The 7,753-nt window shown below is 37.6% G+C and overlaps 1 non-coding gene across 1 annotated transcript; it reads left to right on the top strand.

Annotated features, from left to right (window-relative positions):
• Nucleotides 1-1,318: 1,318 nt before the first annotated feature.
• LOC113705131 (small nucleolar RNA Z101) lies at nt 1,319-1,415 on the top strand. The gene has a single exon (XR_003451779.1). It is a non-coding gene; the product is annotated as a small nucleolar RNA Z101 (small nucleolar RNA).
• The last annotated feature ends 6,338 nt before the right edge of the window (nt 1,416-7,753 follow it).

The raw sequence follows: 7,753 nt of genomic DNA, 5'->3' as shown, positions 1-7,753 counted from the left end.
TTCAAAATCACGGCCTTCTCACAAACTAATTAGGACTACATCGTGTCCCTAAATTTGAATGCACCCATACGAATACTAAGATGATATGGTAAATCAGAACAAATATCATGCATCTTGTACAAAGCGATTTGAGAAAACCTTGGTACGTTGAAAATTCAAATCGATGATGAAAGATGAATATAATCGAGCAAAAAAGGGCAAACCTCAGACGGAAAAATTGAACCTTCAGCCATAATAATTATAGAATGAAACATGTGCCAACTTCAATATTATTGGCAATTAAAGATCAAGTATAATAGTATACATAAAAAGAGGTGGGCGCCGGGTTAAAGGGTGCGCTAGTAGGTGAAAAACACCACTCTCTTGACATTTGAAGGTAATTTATAGATTTCTTGGTTCCTTTCTGCGTTTTATTTGTAATTTTCTTTTCTTTTTTTTCCCAATTTTGGCTGCTCTCCTGTACCCTTGATAGAATAAGAGTAAATTGCACCAAATGTCATTAAATTATTCACTTGTACTACTTTTGATCACTAAATTAATTCCTTAGCCGAAAATATCGCTAAACTAACCAAATTGTATGTTTTAGTTATTCTGTCTAATTTCGATCGTCAAAAGAAATAGAATGGCTATCACGTGGCTTGCAAGCGTGCTTTTTAGAGGCAAAATCATCAGAATAGCTTTGGTTGAAAATTGCCTTCATAAACTGCCCAATTTCATTCACCAAACCTAAACCCCAATGCTCTTATCAATTTCTGGCCAAATCTCAAGATCAAGATGCAAGGAACCGACTCCGACTTGCTGCTGTGGGATGAAAATCATTTTGCAGAATCTGGGAAATAAAGTCTGATTAATGACATAAATTTCTAATATGCACCTGAGACTGAGAGGAAGGGGAAAGCAAGCTAATCCAATCACAATTTCAGCATCCCTTCATAGAAACCCAATTCCCGCATTTCACATCTAAACTCCTAGAGGCTGATGCACCTATCAAACAGGGGTCATTTCACATGGATTTCCCTGAGCCAGGTCCAGAGGATGCCAAGATTGCTCGTACCATAGAAAAAAAGTTCTAGAGACTTGGGAATCAAAATGGACTTTCAAATTCATTACTCGACATCAAGATCAATGCTAAATGAGCCAGAAGGCTAGCATCATCTGGTAGTATAAGAAGCTTAACCGCTGTGGGAATCCTTGTCGGTTAAGTAATTGGAACCGACAGGTTCTGATCGCCTTTCTTTATTTCCTTTGAAGTTTTTCTTTATTTTTTTTCTTATCGTGAAATCGGGTTTTTAAATTTATTTAGGTTTCAGATTAATTTTTTGGGCAAAGGATGAATCTCATGTATACAAATGGGTAATTTGCGTCTGAATAGCTCTACATTGATGCTAAATCACCTTGGAGACCTGATGCCCTTTTCTATAATATGTTTTTTTTAATCCTTTTTCTTTTGGATAATTTGTTTGATTTCACGTTTGATTGCATTTTCTCTGGTCGCCAAAAAAAAATTCCATTCCGTCAAAACAAATATTTTTTTTGGGGTGTTTGGGTGGCGGGGGTGCATCTTTTTTTTTTTTTCCAAAAATAAATTGCATTTTCTTGATTTAAATTATATCTGACAGGTGCCGAACCTGTGCAATAATAATAAATAAAACCTAACTACCACCTAAGGCAGTCAATAATTAATTCGAGTACTGGAGCAGGGACTCTAGGTGTGCAATGGGTTACTTGATTCACCCTGTTTTCGAAGAGTTTGCTTAATCCGATATACCTGAATTAATTATTTAACTGAATTCACTACTAGTAGACAGTGGTAAGCAGGGTCGTCTCCTCAGGGACCGGAGAGAAATTTATTTCTTTTCAAGTCAAGATTAATAGGGGGTTTTAGGATTAAATGCTAACTAAACAATTTAACTGCAGAAAAGTAATTAATTAAAAGAAATAATTAGGAGAGTTCTAGTCAAGGGTACACTTCAGAAATGGTTCATGCACTGATCATTGATGCAGAAATAATTCCAACATTTATTAATAGATCAGTTATAGTTGTCATACACGCGATAAACAACCAACCCTTCCTTAATTTATCGATAGTCAAGGTACGACCGTTAACTACTTCCCTAACCCAAAAACAACCCTAGGTACGACCATAGGATTTAATTTCTGGTTTGCATTAATAATTAGAAAGATCCAATCCTAACTAACAAACACGCTACGAGGGTTTGTTTAAACTAGATCGTATGTTCCCCTGACATAAACCCAATTACGCCAGTTGCTACTGAGATAGGGATAACGAACAATTACGGATTCAATCACTCCTAACTAGCAAAATAGCCTATATGAAGAATTAATTATTGCGCACTAATCAATCATTCACACGAGTTATAGCAATTAAAAGCAGGGAACATATAAATATCAATGAATGAGGAAGCAATTAAGATAAATTAGATCTCACAGTAATAATTGAACTAAGTCGTCCGTTGTTCCTTGACTAGAAGAAGAAATTCAGCTACATATCATGATCTCAGGCATCACAATTGGGTCTAGGGAAGATCCCATCGCCATGAACGAAAAGCTAACGAGAATTGCACCAGAAATTGTATTCCGTGGTGCGAAAGAGAAAAAGAAGCGAAAAAGAGAAAAATTTCCTAAGCTAGAACTTGTTTCTGCCGAGAGAGAGAGATCCTCTGAAGCCAGCGAAGGGATTGTATTTATAGAGTCCTCGTGCGGATGTCTCCAAAAGAGACCCAGTAGTCTTCCTGCTGTGACAGCCCCACCTTCCCCTAAGGCGAGCCAAAGGGGTTAGCGGACTGCCTGCCCAACTCTCGCCAGGACTAACGGTGCAGTTTAGAGCGATCTATTGCGTTTCGGAACTTATAACGCGCATAAACAAGGCAAAAGGGCAAAATAACCCAAAATAAAAAAAAAAAAAAAGAAATTCGGAGTCGGCCATGAATAGTAACCGACCCGTCAGAACCCAACCAAAATGCAAGCAGACATTCACATCTTGAACTTTAGCAATTACAACCCAAAGTGGCATACAAAAATTTTCAAAAGTTAATATATACACGGTTTGCCAAATTGAAAGTGAAAACGGCCCTAAAGATACATTTAGGGTTTCTCTTCAAATACAATACAAAAGAAATATACATCTAGTTCATTCGGCAACCATCTATCAAGATTCATTCCCAAAGAGTCATATTCCTGTAAGGAAAACAAAAGGAACGGTGTGAGCTAATTGCCCAGTGAGATACTATCACTTACGCAACCAAGTGCATATAAGCATCAAGCTTTCATTCAATATAGCAAAATAAGCAAAGACACACGTCAAATATGGTGATAAAAGGATACAGATGGCTCTCAAGAGCCCTTTCCCCGTTTGCATTTCTTGATCGGACGTCATTGACTCTCCGTCAATGTTCAAACGTAACCAACCGTAGACTCCACTTTACTTCCACTCCTTCCACCTAACATCCCCCTACCGGGCCCGAAATCCAAACACTTGCACTTTGGTATTACTCGAGTATACCGGAATCGAGAGTCTCGCATACTACAAGATTCCATATAACTTTACCCAAGGTTCATTAATTGGCACGACCAAACCCTCGCCGGCTCGATTCAATCAACTACCAATGGGGTTGAGCTCAATGATAACATTTGTAGTCGTTGGATACTCGTCCAATCGACACCAAGTCAAGTACTTTCATTTCATGTAACATTTCATGTAACATTCCAATAACATGACAACAATGATATAAGGCATATAAGTGAGAGTGATAAAGTACACTTTCACTTCAATCAAGTCACATTCTATTCACTTCAAGCAATTTACATTCAAAGCCATATAGTAACACACAAGTGAGTAGTACACTCACCAGGGTCAGTGCAGATACCTCCCAAAAGAGAGCTTTAATCACCAAGAAACCCTAAAATAATCCAAGGAAAACAATTGAAGGTTCCACTTTCAAAATCGAGTATACAGAATGTACATGTGAGGCTCGACTACCAGTCGTATGCCTCGCCAAATAATTACTAAAGCAAGGGTGCAAAACATGATTTTTGGTAACGAAAAGGTAACATGAAGACCTAGGCTCAAACAACCCAAAAGCCCTTCGTTCAAATCACAAGTAAATCCAACTAGCCTTCAAGAAAAATTTCGGCAGCATATCCCTTGTGTTTACCTACTTTCCAGCCATCATGGCTTCATTATTTCCTCAAATCAATCCCAACATCTCGTCCAAAAATAATCTCATTCCCAAAAGCCGTTCACTAGGCTTAATGGCATTCAAGTACAAAATTTAGCTAGGAAATGACCGGATATGAAAGTCAAGCCCTAAACTATTCAAATAAACACAATAAGACTCGATTACAAGTCATAAACCAATTCTACATTTTACTAAAATAGGGTTCCTTAAGCGTACACAAGCAATAGAGGAAACCAGAAAAATCCGGAAATGATTTAGCTTTGCCCTGAAAAAAAAATGGTTTTTGACCTCGTTTTGCGGTAATGGCACCAATGGCACTACGATTGTCGGATGAAGGTGGAAGATACACCGTTTCAAAGCTAAGAGATAGGGCTATAATATTACAGAAGGTCACTCAACCCAGTTTCGAGTGTAACCAGGTCAAAAATGCAAGATACTACACCAGAATCGAAAAAACAGGTTCACAAATCGCATTCTGGTGCAAACATCATAAATCAGGCTACCGAAGTCCAAATCCACAAATTCCAAAACCAGATGAAAGATAAGAAACAGGGATAAATTTCATCAGAAGACCTCAACAATCAATTCGGAAGCAATTCCAGCCAAAACAACCAATTACAGGCGCAATTCTTACATTCGGGTAAAACCAGGACAGCAAGGGTAATTTCAACTTTTCTCACTCTACGCTACTCCAATTGACCTAAAATTTTGCAGGAACCTCTAAAATGTCATTCCCTACAACTTTCATGTTTTAATCCAAGGCCAATTCGGCCTCTAACTAGGAGCTATAAATTCGGGCAGAATGTTCCTTCACAAAACCTAATTTTCTGAAATTTCTTCCAAACCAGAAATTGGTTGCAATTAATCACTTTTTCCACCTTCTAGAGTCATTATACATCATTTCCAATCATCATACATAGCCACACAATCATGCTTATATTAAAACAGAAAAATCCCCAAAAATAATAAAACTTCATCACTTCAACCACAAATCAAGAAATAATGCATAATATTGCATCTCATACTACCACTAATCATGATTTAAGCATCAATTAAGGGAGGAGGGTGGTTCTTCACAACTCACCTTAAATGATAGGTTGCAATTTTGTTATTTATTTTATTATTAATTTCCCCTATTACCTGACTTGATGTGAATTAATTATTAGATTCTACTCATTTTTCGTAATTTATATTTATTTCAGGGAGTAGAACAAAAATATCACAATCAAGGCCAATTTGACAGTTATCAAAAAAGAGTTCAAGTAGCAGGCATCTAGGGACATTTTTGGAATATCAAACCACAACCCTTCTTGGTAATTGGCCCGCAGACAGCATTAAAAGGAGGAGGCCGAAGTCTTCTTGGGCTCTCTCGAATTTTCTTCCTCTCGGAGGGGAGCCGCCGCACAATGGCGAGGCATTAGAGTAGAATGCTTCAGAGAGGAAAGGATGGCTGGCTTTGCTTAGTCTTTCGTCTGTAGCTTAGGAGCTTTATTGTTGACTTTTCCTGGAGCTTTGCTTTTTACTTTTCTTACGCATGGCAGGATAGCTTAGCCGTAGTACTTGACTTTTTCCTGTTAGCTTTTCCACCTTTTAGCTTGTAGCAGTTTCGTTTTCTTCCTTGGTATGAGCAGACAAGTTAACGCATTAAACCATCTGATGCAATTTCGGTTTTCAGTACTCCTTCAAACGAATTGAACTTGGGCATTTGCCCAATTGATGGCTGCGTCTCTCTCTGCAATTTTGTTTGGGCTTTGTTTAGCAACAATGAACTAATTTCCCTTGTCTAGTCAAGGGACAACGGATGCTTTGGGTCGCCTAAAATTGTGAGATCGTTTTAATTTAATCTTTTCCTTTTACTTATTGGTATCCGCATATTTCTTGATTGCTATACTTATGGTTATTTAATTAATTGATTGTCTTGGATCCAGATAATTAGTTGATTGGGTAATCTATTGTCAATTAGGGCATTAAATCCGTAATTGTTTAATTGCTCTAAAATAGTGACAACTGGCATGATTAGGTTTGTGTCAGGGGAATACGCGGGCTAATCTAAAATAACCCTGGTAGTGCGTTATTTGGTTAGAATAGGGCTCCTCTAATACGTAAGGCAATTGGGAAATTAAATTCTATGGGCGTACCTAGGATTATTTCTCAATTAGAGCAGTGATTAACGGGCGTACCTTGATCACCGACACAGTATGGAGGGGTTGACTGCCATCGCTTGTTTGGTAGTTATAACCTATTTATTGATAAATAATTGGAATTATCTTTGCTTATCGATGATCAATTGGGTGAACCATTGCTGAAGTTATTCCTTGGCTAGATCCTTAATTATCACTCATTAGATTTTAGTAATTTGTTATTTAATTTTTAGTAGTTTCTTAGATTTTAGTTGAATTTCTTTGATTGTCACCTTCTGCACAAAAACACCCCCCTTGTCACTGTGAATTTGAAAAGAAATAATTACTCCCAGTCCCTGTGGATTCGACCCTTCTCACCGCTATTTACAGAAATCACTTTTAGTTTGAGCAGGTTTTATTATTGCACAGGTTAGAACAACCTGTCAATTTTTGGCGCCGTTGCCGGGGACTGGTGCCAGATTAATTTGTTTCTTTTTGAGTTCATCTTGTTTTCATTTTCTTTTAATTTATTTTTCCTCTTATTATTTTTTATTTATTTATTTATTTATTTATTTTTGATATAGTTTATGACTTCTAACACTCCGTATTTTGGTGATGTATTGGATTTTATTTCCAGGCAAGGCGATGAGATTTGTTTTTTTTCCTGAGTTGGCATATGCAGAGGCAGTAAACTCTATTAGAAAAAGAATGGCTGCTGCAACCTGTAAAATTTGTTATGCCATGGATCATTCAACAGGTATGTGCCCCGAATATCAAGATAATCTGAGTGTCTCATTCGATAATTATGGAGAATTTTCACCCTGGTCTCAAACGTGGTATGACCCTAATCCAAACGGGTATGATCAAGGATGGTGGGATAATTCCAATTTTGATTATACAACGGGGCCAATGGATTTTCAGCAGTATGAGACTCATGTTTTTCCTAATGATCAATGGGCTGTTGCAAATTGTGGAACTTATTTTGACTCAGGTTATTCAACTGACACATGCCCCGCATTTCAAGACAATCTAAGTGCTCCAATTGATACTTTTGGAGATTTTCCACCCCAATATCAAATGCAGTATGACCCTTATTCAAATGGGTATGATCAAGGATGGTGGGATAATTCCAATTTTGATTATGCGACCGGGCCAATGGATTTTCAACAGCAAGAGTCTCAACAACCATCGTCCCTGTCAGGTATGTCTTTTCAAGAATTGGGTGAATTATTTATTAATACATACAAATCCCAACAGGAGACACAAAGGAGGAATGAGATGATGAAGGATGCAATGAGTTATCTGGCGGATCAACTATGTCTATTGACATCCAGAATGAATCGATTGGCTTCTCAAATGGAAGAATTGCCCTCGAAAACCATTGTTGATCTAGAAGAAAATGAGAGTGCAATTTGCCTGACTAGTGATGAGGAG

Source organism: Coffea arabica, chromosome 8e (genome assembly GCF_036785885.1).
Source record: "Coffea arabica cultivar ET-39 chromosome 8e, Coffea Arabica ET-39 HiFi, whole genome shotgun sequence".
Taxonomy (NCBI): domain Eukaryota; kingdom Viridiplantae; phylum Streptophyta; class Magnoliopsida; order Gentianales; family Rubiaceae; genus Coffea; species Coffea arabica.
This window is presented reverse-complemented; position numbering and strand designations above follow the sequence as displayed.